This window comes from Triticum urartu, chromosome 6A (assembly GCF_056163025.1).
Source record: "Triticum urartu cultivar PI428250 chromosome 6A, HENAU_Tu73, whole genome shotgun sequence".
NCBI classification, from domain to species: Eukaryota; Viridiplantae; Streptophyta; class Magnoliopsida; order Poales; family Poaceae; genus Triticum; species Triticum urartu.
This window is the reverse complement of record NC_141878.1, coordinates 588,650,324-588,674,005: the sequence shown is the minus strand read 5'-3', so window position 1 is coordinate 588,674,005 and position 23,682 is coordinate 588,650,324.

The window sequence follows — 23,682 nt, the reverse complement described above, 5'->3', positions numbered from 1 at the left end:
ATGCGGTGACTACGCTTACATACACACACCAGTACATATTCTGCTAACACCCCCCCGCAGTCTTGACGTCGATGGTCGAGACGCAGAGACTGGAACGGAACTCTTGGAAAATGTCCGTAGGCAGCCCCTTGGTCATGACATCCACAAACTGTTGACGCGTAGGAACGTGCAGAACACGAAACTGGCCGAGCGCCACTCGTTCACGGACGAAGTGGATGTCGAGCTCGACGTGTTTGGTGCGCCGGTGATGCACGGGGTTGCTGGAGAGGTAGACCGCCGAGACATTGTCATAGAAGACAAGTGTGGCGGTCAAGACGGGACAGAGGAGCTCCCCTAGCAGCTGACGAAGCCAAACGCACTCGGCGACCGCATGGGCAATGCCACGGTATTCGGCCTAGGCGCTGGAGCGCGACACCGTCGCCTGTCGCTTGGAGGACCAACTGACGAGCGCATCACCGAGGAAGATGCAGTAGCCTGAGGTCGAGCGACGGGTGTCGGGGCAGCCGACCCAATCCGCGTCGGTGTACGCGCGAACGTCGAGGGCGGGGAAGGCGCGCAGGTGGAGCCCCAGGGTGGTGGTGCCTCGGACATAGCGGAGCACGTGCTTGAGCAGCATGCGGTGACACTCCCGGGGATCATGCATATGCAGGCAGAGCTGTTGAACAGCGTACGCGAGCTCCGGACGAGTGATCGTCAGGTACTGGAGTGCACCAGCCATGCTGCGATAGGCGGTGGCGTCGGGGACGCATGGTCCATCCGCCGCGGGCAGCTTGGCCTTGGTGTCGACCGGTGTGGCGCACGGCTTGCAGTTGTCCATCCCAGCACGCTCCAGCACATCGTCCGCGTACTGCTCTTGCGAAAGGAAGAAGCCTGCAGAGTTGCGGGTGACACGGATGCCCAAGAAGAAGTGCAGCGCCCCGAGGTCCTTCATCGCGAACTCGCCGGTCAGCTGGTCCACGACATGGCGGAGGAGCGCTGGAGTGGAAGCAGTGAGGACGATATCGTCCACGTACAGCAGCAGGTAGGCAACAGCAGCACCATTGGAGTAGACGAACAGAGAGCTGTCGGAGCGGGTAGCAGTGAAGCCAATGCGCGCGAGGAAGCCGGCGAAGCACTGAAACCAAGCCCGCGGCGCCTGTTTGAGTCCATATAGGGACTTGGACAGGCGGCAGACGTGGTCCAGCCGAGCCTCGTCGATGAAGCCCGCCGGCTGGAGACAGTAGACCTCCTCAGAGAGGGTGCCGTGGAGGAAAGCGTTCTTCACGTCCAGTTGGTGTACTGGCCAGGCACGCGACGCAGCGATCGTGAGCACCGTCCGGATCGTGGCCGGCTTGACCACGGGGGAGAATGTCTCGCCGTAGTCGATTCCAGCGCGCTGGTTGAAGCCCCGAACAACCCACCGAGCCTTGTAACGCTCAAGCGAGCCATCCGCGTGGGTCTTGTGCCGGAAAATCCATTTTCCGGTGATGACATTAGCCCACGGCGGCCGGGGAACCAACTCCCAGGTGCGGTTGCCGACGAGTGCCGCAAATTCCTCGCGCATGGCGGCGAGCCAGTTGGGGTCGCGCATCACGGCGCGAACGGAGTGAGGGAGCGGCGACACATCCGCGGAGTGGTGGCGAGGCAGGCGTAGTCGTTGGCGTACCGGGGGTTGGGGCGGAAGATGCCGGCGCGCGCGCGGGTCACCATGCCGCGCGAGGCGGCGACGGGTGGTGCAACAGCCGGAGACGGGCCAGGCACCGCGTCCGAGCGCGAGCTGGCGGCCTTGTTTGACCCAGATGCGCGCGCGCAGCTGGATGACGTGTCAGAGCCACGGGAGGAAGATCCGGTGGTGGAGGTTGAAGCAGTGGAGCGCGCGGCCCCCGGGCCGCTCAATGAAGAAAGGACGGCAGGGCTTGAAGCGGGGGAACCCGCGAATGACGGCGACGCCGCCGGGCCGCTTGATGAAGATCGAACGGCGGAGTTTGAACCGGCGGCGTTCGCGGACACGGGAACCACGCCAGCCGAGTCACGAGCAATCTGCAAAACGGGTGGCGAGCAGTAGGTGACCGGTACAGGGTTAGACGACGGGACGGCTGCGAAGGGAAAGGTTTCCTCATCGAAGCGGACATGACGGGAGGTGAGAACTCACCGGGTTGTGGGATTGAAACATCGGTAGCCACGGTGGTCGGTGGAGTAGCCGAGGAACACGCAGGCGATGGAGCGAGGTTCGAGTTTATGGCGGGCGGTGGCGGAGACGTTGGGGTAGCAGAGGCAGCCGAATACACGCAGCGAGGCGTAGTCCGCTGCGGTGCCAAGTAGCAGCTAATGGGGTGTGCGGGGAGAGCTAGCTCGACAAGGCCGACGGTTCATCAAGAACGTGGCCGTGTTCAAAGCTTCAGCCCAGAAGCGCGGGGGCATGGAGGCATGGAAGAGGAGGGAGCGCAAGCTGTCATTGAGCGTACGCAAGGTGCGTTCGGCCTTGCTGTTTTGCTGGCTGGTGTATGGGCATGAGAGGCGAAGCACCGAGCCATGGGAGGCGAGTAGAGCGCGAACAACGGCATTGTCAAACTCTCGCCCATTATCAGTTTGCATGGCAAGGACAGGTAACTGAAACTGAGTACGAGTGTAAGCGTAGAACTCGACGAGAATGGGGTAGACGTCAGATTTGCGATGCAAGGGAAACGTCCATACATAATGGGTATAATCGTCAATGATTACAAGATAAAAATCGTAGCCAGAAATGCTTACAATAGGAGATGTCCAAACGTCTAAATGCAGCAACTGAAAGGGAAATGAGCTACTAGTGGTGGATGAAGAGAAGGGCAGCCACGTGTGTTTGCCAAAGCGACACGCACGGCAGGAGTGTGGCGCAGACTTGGAGCAGTCGAACGCAAGGCGCCGGAGCGATCCATCATGCGAATGCCCGAGGCGTTGATGCCAAAGGCCGACGGAGGCAGTGCCAGCGAAGTGCCGAACCTGACGCGTCGGAGAGCCATCAGCAACGGGGTACAGGTCGCCGGTGGAGTCAGAGCGCAGAATCACCATCCGGGTGCGGCGGTCCTTAACAGAAAAGCCAAACTCATCAAATTCGACAGTGATTGGATTGTCACGGCAAAGTTGTCGAACAGAAAGAAGATTTTTGATGAGGGAGGGAGAGACGACAACGTTACGAAGAAGAATAGGTGATGTGCCAGTGATGATAGACCCGGTGCCAACATGCGTGATCGGCAGATGGTCACCGTTGCCAATGATGATAGATGCAGAAGTGGAAGATGGACGCAAGGAGGAGAGTGTACCGGGGTTCGCGGACATGTGTGCGGTGGCACCCGTGTCGAGGTACCAGTCGGAGTTGCTCCCGGACGAGGAAGGGCCGGCGGTGCCGCTGTGCAGCGCAGCCTGTAGGGACGCCATGTCCAGAGCCTGGTTGGGTGCGGCCGCCGCGCCAGGAGCAGCACCATACGGTGGAGGAGCCGCAAGGCCGGGGTAGGAGCCGCCGCCGTAGCCATACGGGTTGGGGTAGGGCGGCGCCATGGCCATCATCGCCTGCTGGTTTGGAGTTCCGGGACGCGGCCCAAGCACGCCGGAGCCGGGAGCGCGCCACGGCATAGGCCACGCTTGGACGAGGCCGGTCCAGGAGTTCGTGCCCGGCGCCGGGGCAGGTAGAGACGGCGCCCGTGGTGAAGGCGGGGCGGGCGATGACGAGGAAGAGCCCCCCCCCCCCCCCCGTTGCTGCGGCCACGCTTGCGTGGGCGGCCACGACCACGGCCGCCCGACAGAGCAGAGTCAGGTGCAGGCGGGGTGGGCGTAGGGCCGGGCGAGCGTGCAGCGTAGAGCGCATGGGCAGCCTTTTGACGTGCTGACTGCTCGGCGCGGTGCTCCTCCAGGAGAAGAAACGAGTGCGTCTGGAGGAATGTGGGCAGCGGCACGCGCGCGGTGATGTGCGGGATGGCGTTGTGGTACTGGCGGTTGAGGCCGCCGAGGAGGTGGAAGACTTGGCGCGTCTCCGTGACGGGCTGTCCCAGATCGCGCAGTTGGTAGGCGTAGAGCTTGAGCTTGGTGCAGTATTGCATGATGGTGAGGTCGCCCTGCACAACCGCGTGGTACTCGGCGTCGATGTAGACCGCACGAGACAGCTGGTTTGCCCGGAAGATGTCGTCGACGGCCGTCCAGACGGAGAGCGCGGTGTCTTCTGGTTCCATCACAGCATCAAGCAGCTCGGGGGAGATCGTCACGTACAAACAGTGGACGATGGCATGGTCGGCCATCACCCACTCTGGGTCAGTGGAGTACGCAGCGGCGGCGGCGTCGACGTGGTCGCGCAGGCCGAACATGCCGAGAACTGCATCGAAGTGGCGGCACCACTGAGCATAGTTCCCAGCGGTGAGGTCGAGGACGACGGGGACGTGGCGGCGGATGTCCACGGTCTGGAGAACCAAGGAGGCAAGGGCAGTCGGAGCGGGCGCCGCAACCGGCGTCGCTGGAGCGATGCGGAGGGGCGCCGGCGTGGCTGCGGCTGGAGGAGAAGCGACAGGGGGCTGCGGCTGCAGAGGAGCGCCGGCGTCGCCGTCGCCGTCAGCGAGGGAGGAGGGTGGGGTCTGAACTGGGTTGGTGCCCATGGCAGCAGCGGAAGGGTTGGTGGAGCTCTGCCCAAAGGGATTGTGCAGGTCCTACTCAGGTACCATGTTAACGAGAAATAGAACTCGACTCACCCACTTCCATTCATCTGACGCTGCATATATACAGTTTACAAGAGCAGTTCAGAGAGAACGTGTGAGAGCCACCAGCTCCACTAACCCACGATGCAAAGCATGTCTCAGAGAGAGAGAGAGATCATGCGGTGACTACGCATACATACACACACCAGTACATATTCTGCTAACAATTAGTATTCCTCAATTCGTTTGATATGGCCATATTGATTGTGTTTTTTATAATTTCACTCTGCAGCTTCCTAACTGTTGCTTCTTGCTGCACAACATCTTGAATAGCTGTAAGAAGAGCTGTTCTTTGGACTTGATCTCTTAACGCATTAGCTCTGCTTCCTCGTTCTTCTTGAACACGTCTCATTTGAGATTGTCCACTTCAATTACATTCTAAGAAAGCAAAGCTTGTGAACTGGCAATAGTCCCGTCTTGTCCCTCAACCAAATTGGTTCTGTTCGTGTGTCATCGGCGCGTCCAGCACGCCGGTGTAAGTCGATCTATTTCTGCTAGTCACATGTTTATGTTGGCATCCACAGTAATTACAGTTCCACACATAGTAGTTCTTAATTGGATATAGCCATTGAAAAATTACACAACACGGTGATATTAAGTTGGCTAGATGACAACTCGTGCCCGCATTGCTTACTCAAGTTTAGTCAAATCGCGTGATGTTTGTAAGCTCGACCAACTACTATTACAAACTAGAAGCATGTCATGCTACAAGTAGGCCGCATCGTTGGAATAGCCGCACACGCGTGATCGTGGACTTGCACACTTCCGATCGCATAGTCACACACATGATCGCGAAGTTGCACAACTTCATTAGCATAGTCGCATATGAGCAACCGCGGAGGTGCACACCCTCGTCCGCATACTAGCTCATGCACTACTTCGGGAGATGCACCTGAGCAGCGGCATAGTGGCATACTCAGGACTACAGAGTTGCACACTCTTGTCGATGTAGCGGCACGGGCACGGCACTGGAGTTGCATACTCTCATCGGCATAGTCGCACATGCGCGGCCACAAAGTTGCACACTCTCGACCGTATAGTCGCAAATGGATGATCACGGAGTAGCACACTCTCCTCGGTATAATCGCACACACGTAGCCTCGGAGGTGCACATTCTTGTCCGCATAGTAGATCATGCACTTTTCTAGGGAGTTACGCACGCGCATCGGCGTAGTCGCACACACAGGACCACAAAGCTCCACACTCTCGTCAGTGTAGTAGCGCAAGCACGGCCTTAGAGTTGCACACTCTCGTCGGAATAGTCGCACACGCTCGGTGAAAGAACATGCGGTGCCCCCATGTTTGGTTTTGGTAATTGATGACAATATCTATGAACTAATGGTTGCCTTGAGTTATATTTGAAGGTTTTGTCCATAGGCTTTTCTTGGAGTACATGTGTTGGTTTCAAGGAGAGTTTGTGTCGACCAAGGTGCTATTCAAGGAATTACCTAAAGATTGGTCTTGTGAGAGGTTGATCAAGACTAAGTCAAAGAGTGAATCAAGTTGATCAACCCACAAAGCGTAGAAGATGTACCGAGAGGGATCAAGTGATCCCATGGTATGGTAAGCATTGTCAATTACGCTTTGTGTACTAACCCATGGTCTTCGTGAGGGTTCTTTGTGGGGTTAGGTTGCGGTGTGCAAGTTCAAGTGGAGCATCACGAAGAGATCAAATGCTTGAAGCTTGCCGTCCTTTGTGGTGACAATGGACTTGTGAAGATATGCGGAAGAGTGGCTCACCCATAGTGGAGTATGGGGGAGCAATCCACTAGTCTTCATCGAGTCAACACAATCAAGAAAGGTGGTCCAACTTGAGGGAGTCAAGATCGTCATCATCTAGCTCAAGTGGACCATGTGCAAGGCAAAGGTTTGCCCTTGATAGGTTTTCTATTTTACCGGTCTCATGATGGTAGTTGGGAGACCGGGTTATAGGATCGGTTGCCGTACTATCAAGGGGGGCTCTCGATGAGTAGCTTGACCGTATCATTCGTAGAGAGCTCAAACCATTGCATCCTTGCATCATCTTTCTTGGTTCTTGTTTGGTTCTCTTTGTGAGTCTTAGAGCTTATGGTCATCTTGATGACAAGCTTGAGTTCATCAAAAACGGAGTTCACATGCTTCTTCTATGATGTTTTCGAGGTTGGAGGTTTTGCCGGTTCTTCTCGGTTGGAGGTTTCACTACTCTATTTGCTGTTTTGATGCTACTCGTCGTCCTGTTTCCAACAAGCTTGAGTTTGCTCAATTCGGAGCTCATATGCAGAAGTTATGGCAGTTCTTCTTTTCTTGAGTGTGGTTTTTGTCAGGGTCCCATCGGTAGTACCGTGGTACCCAGCGGTAGTACCGTTGAGGGGTCACAAGCAGCAGTACCGCTCCGCAGCGGTAGTACCGCTGAGGTGTCACAAGCGGCAGTACCGCTCCGCAGCGGTAGTACCGGCGATGACTCCGCAGCAGTACTACCGCTGGCTTACCAGGTCCCTACCGCGTCGATTCGAGGAGTCTTTTTCTGTGTTGGATTGTGCAGTACCTCGCTGCGGCAGTAGTGCGGCAGTACCGCTCCTTAGCGGCAGTACCGCCCTTCCTCTGCGGTAGTACCGCCCGGTTCCCTCTTTCCCTTTTCCCTTCGTTCTGCACGACAGTACCGCCGAAGGGAGCGGTAGTACCGCTTAACCCAGCAGTAGTACCGCTGTCTCCTGCGATACTACCGCCCCAAGGTTCATGTTTTGTTGCTCCTTTTCCCTGTTTCTTCCACCTGAGCGGTAGTACCGCTCGTGTGCGGGCTGAGCACATAACGGTTGGATTTTTCCCCTCCTATAAAAGGGGGTCTTCTTCCCCATTGAACCTTATCCTTTGAGCTCGTGTTCTTCCCCCATTGTTGACCTTCTTCGAGCTTGCTAACTCTCAATCCCTCCATGGATTCTTGCTATTTTTTGAGGGAAAAGAGAGAGGAGATCTAGATCCACATTTCCACCAATCACTTTCTCCTCTATGTGAGGGGAACCCCTTGGATCTAGATCTTGGAGTTCTTTGTGTTCTCTTTCTTGTTCTTCCTCTCATTTTCCTCCCTAGCATTAGTTGCTTCGGTGGGACTTGAGAGAGAAGGACTTGGGCACTCCGTGTGCCCTTGCCATTGCATTTGGTGCATCGATTTGAGTTCTCCATGGTGATACGTGGAAGTTACAAGTTGAGAAGCTTATTACTCTTGGTTGCTTGGTACCCTTGAGCTTGTTCCTCTTGGGTGCTTGGGCGCCCTAGACGGTTGGTGGTGTTCGGAGCTCAATCATTGTGGTGTAAAGCTCCGGGCAAGCGTCGGGGTCTCCAATTAGGTTGTGGAGATCGCCCCGAGCAATTTGACGGGTACCGGTGACCGCCCCCAAGGGTTGCCAAAGTGTACGGGTTCGGTGACCGCCCCCAAGGGTTGCCAAAGTGTACGGGTTCGGTGACCGCCCCCAAGGGTTGCCATTTGTACGGGTTCGGTGACTGCCCTCAAGGGTCCCTTAGTGGAATCACGGCATCTTGCATTGTGCGAGGGCGTGAGGAGATTACGGTGGCCCTAGTGGCTTCTTGAGGAGCATTGTGCCTCCACACCGTTCCAAACGAAGATTAGCATCCGCAAGGGTGTGAACTTCGGGATACATCGTCGTCTTCGTGTGCCTCGGTTATCTCTTACCCGAGCCCCTTTACTTATGCACTTTACTTCGTGATAGCCATATTGTTTCTTGTCATATATCTTGCTATCACATAGTTGCTTATCTTGCTTAGCATAAGTTGTTGGTGCACATAGGTGAGTCTAGTTGTTTTAGGTTTTGTGCTTGACAAATTAACCGCTAGGTTTATTCCGCATTTGTTCAAGCCTAAACCGTAATTATTTTAAAACGCCTATTCACCCCCCTCTAGGCGACATCCACGATCTTTCACGCGGTCGCAGAGTTGCACGCTATCGATCACATAGTTGCACACACATGGGTACGAAGTTGCACACTCTTGTCGGCATAGTTGCACACACGCAACTACGGAGATGGACACTCTCGTTTGGGGTAGTAGCTCATGCGCAGTCGCAGAGTTGCACACCCCTCCGCATGGTCGCACATGCACAATCACGGAGTTGCACACTGTCATCGGTGTAGTAGCTCATGGGCGGTCGCAAAGTTGCACACTCGTCCGCGTGGTCGCACAGCATGACCACGGAGTTGCACACTCTCATCGATGTAGTAGCCCATGTGCGGTTGCAGAGTTGCATACTTGTCCGCATGGTCGCACACGCATGACCACGAAATTGCACACTCTCATCGGCATAGTCGCACACGCGCAACCGCTGAGGTGCACACTCTCCTCGGCATAATAGCGCACACACGACTGCGGGAGTTCCACACTCCCGTCGACATAGTGGCACACGCACGACCACAGAGTTTCACACTCTAGTCGGTGTAGTAGCTCACACATGACCGCGGATTTGCACGCTGTTGTCGGCATAGTCACACAAGCGTGGAAACAGAGTTGCACACTCTGGTCCCCATAGTTGTACACGCATGGCTGCGGGAGTTGCACATTCTCATCGACATAGTAGCTCATGCACGACTTCGGGAGTTGCACATGCGTGGTAGCATTGTCGCACAAGCACGACCATGGGGTTGCACACTCTCGTCGGCGTAGTAGGTCACGCACAACCGTAGAGTTGTACACTCTCGTCGGCATAGTCGCACACGCGTGGCAAGGGAGTTGCACACTCTCGTCGACATAGTCGCACACGCACGTCCGTGGAGTTGCACATGCACGCTGGCATAGTCGCACATTCACGACCACAGAGTTGTACACTCTCGTTGGTGTAATAACTCATGCATAGCCACAGAGTTGCACTCTCATTGGCATAGTCGCACACGCTTGGCAATGTACTTGACACTCTCATGCACATAGTCGCACACACATGACCGTGAAGTTGCATACTCTCGTCCGCATTGGTGTCCACTCTTGTTGGATGTGCGAGTTGCACAATCGCGGTGGAGTAGTTGTTCACGCACGATTGCAGAGCACACCCTGGTCGGCATAATTGCTCACACACGGACTATGGAGTTGCACACTCTTGTTTGATAGTTTCTCATGCACAACTGTAGAGTTGCACACTTTTGTTGGCATAGTAGCTCACACATGGGTTGTGGTAGCTGCACACGCGCGAGGGAGTAGTTGCATGCGCGACTACGAAGTCCCTAGTCGATATAGTTGTTCACGCACGGACCACAGAGTTGCACACTCTTGTCAGATAGTTTCTCATGCACGATTGCAGAGTTTCACGTGCACGACGACTACCAGACAGTTGGCCGAGCCAACAGACAAAGTTGCATATCTCACTAGTTGGGGTAGTTTGGAGTGGAGTCATCATCGACGAAAATAGCATGTACATGGATAGGGGGAAAGTTGTACACTGACTGTCAGCCAGTTGCATATTGACTGCTAGACGGTTGCACCAAATAGGGACTAAATTGCACATAAGAAAGTTCCTCGAAACATACCCATGTGTGACCTAGTTTTTAGAGCATGCGCGAGGGTTCCAACGATGAAAGCGGATTTTAATTCCGATATTCAAGACAAAAGTTATGGCTTTTTTTAGAAAAAATGAAAATGTGAATTAAATGCTTTCACACCTGTTCGCATCAGTTAAAACGGCATGTCCACGAGTAGAGAGAAAGTTGCATATCGACTGCCAGCCAGTTGTACATCGACTGCTAGACAGTTACACCAAACAAGGACTAAATTGCACACAAAAAAATTCGTCAGAACATATCCATGCAGTTTCGAAGAGCGCGTCGCAAGGATTCCAATGATGAAAGGAGATCTTAATTCAGTGCACGGTTTAAAAGTTATGGCTTTTTAAAAATTTCAAAAACCCAAATTAAATGCACTCACACCTATTCACGTGCATGCTTGTGTAATTCTTTCTCCCTTCTTTCCTGTTTACATGATACTTTTCTAATATGATTTAGATTTTCAGTTTTGCTTATCCCAATTGAATCAAGTGATTATTATACCCAGACATTTTGAGTATATGCTTACTGACAGAACTGTTCTCTTCCATTTTGCAGCTATAGAACTTATTGGAGACTTCATATCTCTCAATCCGGGCATTTTCTTGAAATATTAACTTCAACTCCTGGAACATCTCATATGCTCCATGACGTTCAAAACGTCGTTGAAGTCCCGATTCTAAGCTGTAAAGCATGGCACACTGAACTATTGAGTAGTCATCAGCTTTGCTCTGCCAGACGTTCATAACATCTGGTGTTGCTCCAGCAGCAGGCCTGGCACCCAGCGATGCTTTCAGGACGTAATTCTTCTGTGCAGCAATGAGGATAATCCTCAAGTTACGGACCCAGTCCGTGTAATTGCTACCATCATCTTTCAACTTTGCTTTCTCAAGGAACGCACTAAAATTCAACGGAACAACAGCACGAGCCATCTATCTACAATCAACATAAATAAGCAAGATACTATCAGGTACTAAGTTCATGATAAATTTAAGTTCAATTAATCATATTACTTAAGAACTCCCACTTAGATAGACATCCCTCTAATCCTCTAAGTGATTACGTGATCCAAATCAACTAAACCATGTCCGATCATCACGTGAGATGGAGTAGTTTCATCGGTGAACATCATTATGTTGATCATATCTACTATATGATTCACGCTCGACCTTTCGGTCTCCGTGTTCCGAGGCCATATCTGTATATGCTTGGCTCATCAAGTATAACCTGAGTATTCCGCGTGTGCAACTATTTTGCACCCGTTGTATTTGAACGTAGACCTTATCACACCCGATCATCACGTGGTGTCTCAGCACGAAGAACTTTCGCAACGGTGCATACTCAGGGAGAACACTTCTTGATAATTTAGTGAGAGATCATCTTATAATGCTACCGTCAATCAAAGCAAGATAAGATGCATAAAAGATAAACATCACATGCAATCAATATAAGTGATATGATATGGCCATCATCATCTTGTGCTTGTGATCTCCATCTCCGAAGCACCGTCGTGATCACCATCGTCACCGGCGCGACACCTTGATCTCCATCGTAGCATCATTGTCGTCTCGCCAATCTTATGCTTCCACGACTATCGCTACCGTTTAGTGATAAAGTAAAGCATTACATCGCGATTGCATTGCATACAATAAAGCGACAACCATATGGCTCCTGCCAGTTGCCGATAACTTGGTTACAATAAAACATGATCATCTCATACAATAAAATTCAGCATCATGCCTTGACCATATCACATCACAACATGCCCTGCAAAAACAAGTTAGACGTCCTCTACTTTGTTGTTGCAAGTTTTGCGTGGCTGCTACGGGCTTAAGCAAGAACCAATCTAACCTACGCATCAAAACCACAACGATAGTTCGTCAAATAGACTTCGTTTTAACCTTCGCAAGGACCGGGCGTAGCCATACTTGGTTCAACTAAAGTTGGAGAGACAGTCGCCCGCAAGCCACCTATGTGCAAAGCACGTCGGGGGAACCGGTCTCGCGTAAGCGTACGCGTAATGTTGGTCCGGGTCGTCTCGTCCAACAATACCGCCGAACCAAAGTATGACATGCTGGTAGGCAGTATGACTTGTATCGCCCACAACTTACTTGTGTTCTACTCGTGCAAATAACATCAAACCATAAAACCTAGGCTCGGATGCCACTGTTGGGGAACGTAGTAATTTCAAAAAAATTCCTACGCACACGCAAGATCATGGTGATGCATAGCAACGAGGGGGAGAGTATGATCTACGTACCCTTGTAGATCGCAACGGAAGCGTTGACACAACGTAGAGGAAGTAGTCGTACGTCTTCTTCCCGATCCGACCGATCCAAGCACCGTTACTCCGGCACCTCCGAGTTCTTAGCACACGTACAGCTCGATGATGATCCCCGGGCTCCGATCCAGCAAAGCTTCGGGGAGGAGTTTCGTCAGCACGACGGCGTGGTGACGATCTTGATGTTCTACCAACGCAGGGCTTCGCCTAAGCACTACAACGATATGATCGAGGTGGAATATGGTGGCAGGGGGCACCGCACACGGCTAAGGAACGATCTCAATGATCAACTTGTGTGTCTAGGGGTGCCCCCTGCCTCCGTATATAAAGGATCCAAGGGGGAGGGGTCCGCCGGCCAGGAGGAGGGCGCAGGAGGAGTCCTACTCCTACAGGGAGTAGGACTCCCCCCCCCAATCCTAGTTGGACTAGGAATCCCCGAGGGGGAAAGAGAGAGAGGGGGCCGGCCACCTCTCCTAGTCCTAATAGGACTAGGGGAGGGGGGAGGGGCGCAGCCCACCTTGGGCTGCCCCTTTCACCTTTCCACTAAAGCCCACTAAGGCCCATATAGTTCCCGGGGGGTTCCGGTAACCTCCCGGTACTCCGGTAAAATCCCGATTTCACCCAGAACACTTCCGATATCCAAACATAGGCTTCCAATATATCAATCTTTATGTCTCGACCATTTCGAGACTCCTCGTCATGTCTGTGATCACATCCGGGACTCCGAACTAACTTCGGAACATCAAAATGCATAAACTCATAACAACAGTCATCGTAACGTTAAGCGTGCGGACCCTACGGTTCGAGAACAATGTAGACATGACCGAGACACGTCTCTGGTCAATAACCAATAGCGGGACCTGGATGCCCATATTGGCTCCTACATATTCTACGAAGATCTTTTATCGGTCAGACCGCATAACAACATACGTTGTTCCCTTTGTCATCGGTATGTTACTTGCCCGAGATTCGATCGTCGGTATCCAATACCTAGTTCAATCTCGTTACCAGCAAGTCTCTTTACTCGTTCCGTAATACATCATCTCACAACTAACATATTAGTTGCAGTGCTTGCAAGGCTTATGTGATGTGCATTACCGAGAGGGCCCAGAGATACCTCTCCGACAATCAGAGTGACAAATCCTAATCTCGAAATACGCCAACCCAACATCTACCTTTGGAGACACCTGTAGTACTCCTTTATAATCACCCAGTTACTTGTGATGTTTGGTAGCACCCAAAGTGTTCCTCCGGCAAACGGGAGTTGCATAATCTCATAGTCATAGGAACATGTATAAGTCATGAAGAAAGCAATAGCAACATACTAAACGATCGGGTGCTAAGCTAATGGAATGGGTCATGTCAATCAGATCATTCAACTAATGATGTGACCTCGTTAATCAAATAACAACACCTTGTTCATGGTTAGGAAACATAACCATCTTTGATTAACGAGCTAGTCAAGTAGAGGCTTACTAGTGACACTAAGTTTGTCTATGTATTCACACATGTATTATGTTTCCGATTAATACAATTCTAGCATGAATAATAAACATTTATCATGATATAAGGAAATAAATAATAACTTTATTATTGCCTCTAGGGCATATTTCCTTCAATATCGACTTAGTAGTAGCGCTTTCCCCTAGCAGCGCTACTACTATTTACTAGTAGCGCTTCTACCAGCCCGCGCTACTACTATTATTACGTATTTTATTTCTTTTTTATTTCATGTTGTATTCATATACTTTTATACAAGTTTTTATACGGTAGCAATTTAGCGATTATTTTTACATCATATTGAGTTATTACATCACTGGGTGAAACAACCGTGGACTAGTTTCAAATGGATGTCAAGTGGATGGACATCCACTTGAAACTAATCCGCGGTTCTTTCACCCAATGATATAATAAATATCATCATCATCATCATCATATCATTAACAACTTATCATCATAATACATCATTGTCATATAACACCTCCTCGTGATCATTGTTTTCATCAATTAGACATCACATAGCAAGTTGGTCACTAGTCATAATCACAACTACTCCTCATCATCAACTCTAACACACTGTACCACATAATAAACATTGTACCTCATAAGACCTACTACATTTTCTTAGGACCTACTATATTCTCTGAGGTAAAATAGCATAAAACAAGATAGCCCCTGACTCTCCATTATGGAGAATGTAGATTATCCTATCTCTAATTCTTGCCTTTTGCACAATGTTGCTTCTAAGAACCTCCTTACGACTGTCCACACATTTTTTTCATTCTTTGATTACCATGCGTTCATTGGTTTTAGAAATCCGATATGGACAGGTGAGATTCGTAGGATGATCTGACTGTATGTTCAAAACATCAAGGCAACCATTATGATACATTAGATGAGGCACACAATCCTTCGGGATTTTCTGTTGAAAAACATATTAATAACTTCGTAGTTAGCAATGTAGTTCTGTTTTAGAAGTATCACTAGTAGAAAAAGGGCCTATTGTCCTAGTTTGTAAGGGCCTTTTGTCCCGGTTCCTGAACCGGGACTAAAGGGTCGGTACTAATGCCCTGTCCCTTTAGTCCCGGTTCAATCCAGAACCAGGACAGATGGGCCTCCATGTGGCCTGTGCGCGGAGCCCAGGCAGGAGGGCCTTTGGTCCCAGTTGGTGGCACCAACCGGGACCAATAGGCATCCACGCGTCAGCATTTCTATGGCTGGGGTTTTTGTTTTTTTAAAAGGGGGGGTTTGGGGGGGGGGGGGTTGGGGGGTTAATTTAGGTGTTTCATATATTGTGTTAGCTAGCTATAATTAGAGAGAAGTGTCCTCTCTTATGTCCGTGCTTGGTCGACGCTACGTACTATACATACGTATAGAGAGGACTAGACACGCTAGCTAGCTAGTAAGCAAACGAACGAAACAGAAGATCGTCATGAACATATATGCATACAGAGAGAAGTGATATCGACCACCTCTCCTTCTCCGAGAGATTGGTCGAACAACAAGTTCTCGTATATCTATCCGACACTACCGGCTACATATATACAATAATTATCTCTTACAAATATAATCTCCTAACATACAGACTCATGGTCCACATAGTATTCTCCATCTTCAGCGATCACGTGGTCAAGAAAGAATGCCACCAATTCCTATTCAATTGCTCGCATGCGAGCTGGTGCTAGGAGTTCATCCCGCTTCCGAAACATCTAATTTGAAGAAGGGGGTCAATATATATATATATATATATATGAATGAATGAAACTCAACACAAATGATGGTAATAAAATGAAATTGTGAATGTTGTTATTTACGCACTTCATATTGTTCGTCAGAGTAGCCCCGCTCACAGGTCGTGTGGCGGATGGACTCGCAAACGCAGTATCCACAGAAATCATTCCCTTGTTCCTGCCACAACCACTTTACAAGAAATAGAGGTCAATCAAACTATTAAGCAAGAATGCCAAATGGTATTGATGAAACTAGCGCTTGAATCAATAGGAGATGCGCAGAACATGCTACTATAGTACTTACTTTCGGGTGTCTAAATTGCAGCTCCTTCGGGAGTCCTGGAGCTTTTTTGGTGAATTTTTTCCAAATCCTGCCAGACAAAGAAAACAATTACTTGATATATCAGGAAATGAACAAAGTTGCTGATATGGTGGATAATGATCGATTTAACTTACTTCTCGAGCATTTGAGTCATGTCCACATAGTCCTGGGGATCTTTTCGTCTTGAGTCTAAGACGGTTACTAGTCCCTGCTCAAGCTTAATCTCTAGGAGAATATAGTGGAAACTGCACACGCATGCATAACTCATCAATTACATTACTATAACCTTGACTAATATATAAGGGAAACCGAATATGCACAAGATAGTGACACTCACTTGAAGTTGTAAGGAAAGAGTATTATATCTTTGTTTTCATTTATTACCAACGATCGTAGCAAGTTGGCCTCGGTATCTGCGGCATGAAATTTAACCTGAGTTGCATCTATGATATTTGTGTTAACGAACCCAATATCACCGATTTGTCTTTTCTTCAATTCGACGATCTTCAATCTGCATAATATAGTGAGGATTATTATAAATACATGCAATGAAAGAGCTAAGCTATATAGAGAGACTTAATGACAAAAGTAGTACTACTTACAGACAGTAGCAGGTGACCGTTGCTTTATCGAGGGCCAATTGATTGAAAAACTGAAAGAACTCCTCAAATGGAACAGGCAACAGATCAATTCCAATGAGGTCATGCTCGTTTTTAACTCTCACATACAAAGTACTCCTCCCCCCAGACTCTTTGCAGATTTTCAAGTACCAATCATGCAATCTTCGCATCATCGTTGATAGAGATCTTTCATCTTTGACGAGAGGCTTCCCATACTCGTATCTTTGTATCTGCACCTCCATGAAATCATAATGTACATCGTCGGGCAGGTAATCTCCAAGATTGCTATAACCGGGCACCATCCTCGGGTCATTAGCGACGATGTCGCTAGGCACCTTGAGCGGGGGGCACGATTGCTTCGCTTGTTCGCCGAGCTGGGCAATTTGTTTCCCAGCTCGTCGTTCTTTCAGCCTTTGATCACTGACAGTACTTCCCGACCGCCCCGCTTCGGCAAATTCCTTTCCAATAGTGCGCTCATAGTTTCCTTTCGGCGGAGACTTGGGTGGTTTTGTTAGGGCAGCCAGAGTGCGCTTCGCTTTCACCGGATCTACCTTCTCCTCTGGAGGTGGATGTTTCTTTGCATTCACCCCTTCAAAGAAGTTCCTCACTTCTTCTCGCGCGATCTCGGCGTTCTCCTCTGGGGTCCTCTCGTATGGTAACTTCTCTGGAGTCTTCAGAGAAGGACCGAATCTGTATGTCCTCCTGCCTCTGGCTGTACTGCTAGACGCCGGCAGAGCAGACGGAGCAGTTGTCTTATTTACTTGCTTACGAGGCGGAGGAGAAGGACTACGACGCGCCGGAGCAGCCGGAGCGGCGGCAGGTCTCTTCCGCCCTTGCTGACGAGGAGGAGAAGGAGGAGGCTGACTGCTCGGGCGCGCCGGCACAGGCGGAGAAGGAGGCGGAGTGCCGCCACGCGCCGGAGAAGGAGCCTGCCGAGTGCCCTAGATCGTCACTCGCCGGAGGAGGAGGCGGTGGAGGAGGCAGAGTGCCCTGACTTGCCGGAGGAGGAGGATGAGGCGGAGGCGTCCAGTTCGGAAGGTTGATGAGCTCCTTCCGCCATAGGCGTGGAGTCTTCAGAGCAGAACCCAGCCGAGTCTCCCCTTCACCGATAGGGTGGTCAAGCTGGAGGTCCTCAAATCCCTCCGTTATTTCATCCACCATCACCCTAGCATATCCTTCTGGAATCGGCCGGCAATGAAAAGTTGCGCCGGGTTCAGTAGGAAAAACAGAGCCAACAGCCGCCTTGACCTTCATATTAATCCATTGCATCATAAGGTGGCAATTTTTAGACTCCGTGATAGCATCCATGGGATAGCTGGCAGGAGCCGTCAAGACATGCTCCGGCTGAAGCAGCTCGGTGGAAGCGATGCTGCTTCTCCGCTGAGATGGTGGGGTAGCTTCGGTGGAAGCTTCGGCAGTTCGTTTGCTGCAATTTGCTTCTCGTTCCTCTATTGCTTGTACCCTAGCGTGCAGCGCCTGCAGTTGGGTCTGCTCCACTTTCTTCCTCCTCTTGTGGCATTTGTAACCGCCTGCGTCCGGAAACCCAGCCTTCCATGGAATGGAGCCTGGCGTGTCTCGGGTCCGTCCAGGGTGCTCAGGATTCCCGAGGGCCATTGTGAGCTCGTCGTTCTCTCTGTCTGGAATGAACGTCCCTAGCTGCGCTGCTTCGATATAGTGCTTAAGCCTCTTGACTGGTATTTCCATTTGCTCGTCCGTCCAAATGCACTTCCCTGATACAGGGTCCAAGGTTCCGCCAGCCCCTAAGAACCAAGTCCGGCAACGGTCTGGCCAGTTAATTGTCTCTAGTTCGATCCCTTTATCAACCAGATCATTATCAATCTTGGCCCACTTAGGCGGGGCTGCCAGGTAGCCACCTGACCCCGTGCGATGGTGATGCTTCTTCTTCGCAGCATTTTGCTTGTTTGTCGCCGACATCTTCTTACTCTTTTCTGATGTCTTATGGGCCACAAATGCGGGCTAGTGATCTCTGATCTTCTCATATCTGCCCTTGAATTCTGGTGTCTCTTTATTTTTGACAAACTTATTCAGCTCTTTCTTCCACCTCCTGAATAGTTCTGCCATCCTCTTAAGAGCAAAAGACTTGATTAATTGCTCTTTCACTGACTTCTCCGGATCATCCTCTGGCGGTAGGGTGAAATTTGACTTCAGCTCAGTCCAAAGATCATTTTTCTACATATCATTGACATAAGACACCTCAGGGTCTTCTGTAGCCGACTTTAACCATTGCTGCATGCTGATCGGGATCTTGTACCTAACAAAAACCCCACACTGAGCAACAAATGCGCTCTTTGTCCAGAGGGCTTCAATCGGTTGGCAGTCGGGCGCGATTGCTATGATCTCAAACTTTTCATCCGAGCTCAACTTTCTTCGGGCCTCGTCTCTTTACCGAAGTTGTGCTCGATTCGGAGGGCTAGAAAAAAGAACAAAGACTTAATTAATATGTGTACATACCAAAACAATGAATGCATCAATTAGCTAGTCAGCAGAAGCTTAACTAATATATATACCTGGCCGGACTCGGTTCGGTCACCGGAGACGTCATCATGGTCTCCTTCTTGCACCGGCATTGTGTCACCGGAGCCGTCCTCACAGTCTCCTTCTTGCACCGGCATTTGGTCACCGGAGCCATCATAATCATAGCCAGCTGCTTCCAGACCATCGGTGTCGTTGAGAAACAACGAGCAGACGACATCACTTCCTCGTGCAATTATGTCCCCCAACAACTCTTCTTGTACTTCGTCTCGGGCGGCATCCATAGTTTCTACAAATATTTACAACATGGCAATTATTATTCAAACATGACAGATGGATATATTAGTGGCAAACGTAGAACTAATATTAATTAGTGGCCTCGACGCTGCTTCTCTAGGGTTTGGGGTGGCCTCGACGCTGCTTCTCTAGGGTTTGGAGTGGCCTCGACAACGCTTCAAGGATAAAAAAAGAAGAGGAACAAGAAAAAAAAGAGGAGAAGAAAGAATAGAGGAGTAAGAACCTCTTTTTTTCTTCTTCTTCCTCTTTTTTTTATCGGGAACGAGGGTCGTCGAGGGTCGCCGAGCAGTAGAGGAAACCCTAAATAGCAAGTATCGTGGGTGTGAGATACATGTGGCCGTCGGTGTCGGACACTTCATCCACGTCCCACAAGTGACGCGTGTCGACGCCCGCGTCACTTGTGGGACGTGGATGTACTGTCCGACACCGACGGCCACATGTATCTCACACCGGCGATACTTGCTATTTAGGGTATATCGACCCCCCCTCCTCGTGTTGAAGTTATCGGGAGGTGGTATATATATCGACCCCCTCATGTTGAAGTTATTGGGAGGGGGTATATCGACCCCGCCTCGTGTTGAAGTTATCGGGAGGGGGGTATATCGACCCCCCCTGGTGTTGAAGTTATCGGGAGGGGTATATCGACGACGACAGACCCGATAAAACATAAGAATACGAAGAAGAAATAAAAAGAGGAGAAGAAGAAAGGAATCGAGGAGAAGATCGAAGAAAAAAAAGAAAAAAAGAGGAGAAGAAGAAAGGAATAGAGGAGAAGAAGAAAAAAATAGAAAATTTCTATTTTTTTCTTCTTCTCCTCTATTCCTTTCTTCTTCTCCTCTTCCTTTTCTTCCTCTCCTCTTCTTCTCCTTTTTCCTCTTCTTATTTTCCTTTTTTCCTCTCCTAAATATATAAAACTTTTCTAGAAATGAAACTAACCTAAAATGTACTAAATTAGAGAACATATATAGATAATCCTTTTCTAAATATTTAAATCTAACTTTTGCATATATGAACATATATACACAGAGAACATACAAACATATATACATTTTTATAAAAAAGAAAAATACAAAATACAAACATATATATGAAAAAAAATCTGAAAAGAAGCAATATACACAATATATAGTGACATATATACATAATATACACAAAGAAGCAATATACACAATATACACAAGCATATAATATATGAAAAAAACAGGGGGGCCGGACCAACGAAGCACAATATATGAGACTCGCTATATCATGGTGCTACTTTGAAGCACAAGTGTGGAAAAAGGATAGTAGCATTGTCCCTTTTTTTGGCCTTTATTTTTTTGTTTGGCCTTCCTTTTTATGGCCTTTCTCTTTTTTTTCTTTTCTTGGGACAATGCTCTATTGAATTATGATCATCACACTTTTATTTATTTACAACTCAATGATACAACTCGATACTAGAACAAAGATATGACTCTATATGAATGCCTCCAGCGGTGTACTGGGATATGCAATGAATCAAGAGTGACAAGTATGAAAGAATCATGAACAGTGGCTTTGCCACAAATACTATGTCAACTACATGATCATGCTAAGCAATATGAAAATGATGAATGTGTCATGATGAACGGAATGGTGGAAAGTTGCATGGCAATATATCTCAGAATGGCTATGGAAATGCCATAATAGGTAGGTATGGTGGCTGTTTTGAGGAAGGTATATGGTGGGTTTATGGTACCGGCAAAAGTTGCGCGGTACTAGAGAGGCTAGCAATGGTGGAAGGGTGAGACTGCGTATAATCCATGAACTCAACATTAGTCATAAAGAACTCATATACTTATTGCAAAAATCTAGAAGTTATCAAAGCAAAGTATTACACGCATGCTCCTAGGGGGATAGATTGGTAGGAAAAGGCCATCGCTCGTCCCCGACCGCCACTCATAAGGAAGACAATCAATAAACACCTCATGCTCCGACTTCGTTACATAACGGTTCACCATACGTGCATGCTATGGGAAGCAAAAACTTCAACACAAGTATCTCTCAAATTCACAACTACTCAACTAGCATGACTCTAATATCACCATCTCCATATCTCAAAACAATCATCAAGCATCAAACTTCTCATAGTATTCAACACACTCATAAGAGAATTTTATTATTCTTGAATACCTAGCATATTAGGATTTTAAGCGAATTACCATGCTATTTAAGACTCTCAAAATAATCTAAGTGAAGCATGAGAGTTCATCTATTTCTTCAAAATAAAACTACCACCATGCTCTAAAAGATATAAGTGAAGCACTAGAGCAAAAGACAAACTACTCCGAAGGATATAAGTGAAGATCAATGAGTAGTTGAATAATTATGCAACTATGTGAAGACTCTCTAACATTTAATAATTTCATCTCTTGGTATTCTATTAAAACAGCAAGCAAAGCAAAATAAAATGACATCTAAGAATAGCAAACATCATGTGAAGAAGCAAAAACTTAGGATCAACCGATACTAACCGGTAATTGTTGAAGAAGAAACACTACACCACAACACTACATCCCTAACAGACAGGTTGGTTGGGAATACAAGTTTCGCCAACAAACAGTCGGATGGGAAAGACAATTGCCGACCGATAATGTCTGTTGGGGAAAGTCCAGACGGGAAAAACTTTTCCCGACCGACTGGTTGACGGCTATGGAGTATCTTTCCCGACCAACAGTCTGTTGGGCCTTCCATGGGCCTTTCCCGACCAACAGTTTGTTGGGGAAACCATGGGCCTTTCCTGACCGACTATTGGATGGGGTATTCTTTCCCGACCTACATTCTGTTGGGCCTGGCATTAGCCTTTCCCAACCAACTGTTAGACGAGGTTTGTTTTGCCAACCAACAATCAGACAGGGTTTCTTTTGCCAACCAACAATTCAACAACATTTTGTTTAGCCACCCACAACTTGAATTAACATATGGTACTGATTGTCACATACATATAGTTCATGTGTTCTAAGTATAATCACCAAGACACCATACATCAAGCTCACATCAAGTGCACCAAACATTTTTTTATTCCATTAATTATTTGTCACATACATACACTTCAGTCTATTCTAAACATAACCAGGAAAGGGTAAAAGATGCAAGTATGAGACATGTACAAGATGAAATCTAAAACATCTAGTTGGCGTAGATCGTTGGCTTCATGGTTCCGTTGAGTGCAGTCCTTTTGTTTGCTTCCTACAAAAGTTAAACAATTCTCAATTATAATACAGTATTAGAAACTAGACTACAGTAGCAAAATTCCAACATAGAGGATCATCACATTCTTAAAAATAAAAACAGTAATAAATACCGAGAATTCCATAGCCATATGTTAACACTAACATTGATTCTCGACTGAGATCACCACAGCCGGCCCACCATCTCCACAAGGAGTTAATAGGTCAGCAAAGGCGTTTGTTTCTTATCATCAAAACTAAGATAAATTACTCTTTTGGCATAGGAAAAAAATAGAGTACGCATGATCTTGAGGTAGTAGAAGCGTTTGAAGCATCTATTTGTGTTTAAACAATTATGTATTATATAAGTAATTCATTCTTCTGCATTTGCAGTCTTGTCAGCATCTCATTGAGGTCATTTTCACTTTTTGGCATCTGACAACTAATGAGCAATGCTTATCTAGCTATTTAATTTGACTTTCAAGGACTACACTTGTGCAGACTTATTATACAAATTCGTAGATCTTACTAAAACAACTTAAGTACCTAGGCTTAACGATGATGTACTTTCCATAGCAGATGTGTGCTAAGCATAGAGTTTTTTGTACTATTCTTCCTGGAAGGAGATTGACTAGTTGGTGAATAAATCCCTTATTTTGACTTTAAATTTCACAAAATAAACATGATGGGTCAAGTTACCTTCACGTGCCAGCTCGGGATAAATGCACCTGGTCCAATGTGGTAGCTATATATTGCAATGATGAGATTCCTTGTCCCAACATTGAATGATGCCCTCACCTAGATATAAGACATCTTGCTCCACTACCTGCAACGCAAAAAAGGTGTTCTTCAGATCCTCACAAACCGAGTTATACATTCATCAAGATCGGGAATTCTTTTAGTTTCTCCTCAAGATAAATGATTTTAATATTCACTTCACCAATAGAACGATACTATATGAATTTTTTTTTCTTTGTATAAAGCCGATATGAATTCCACATCTGCTAATAGTATAGGTTGTTGGAAATAAAGATGATC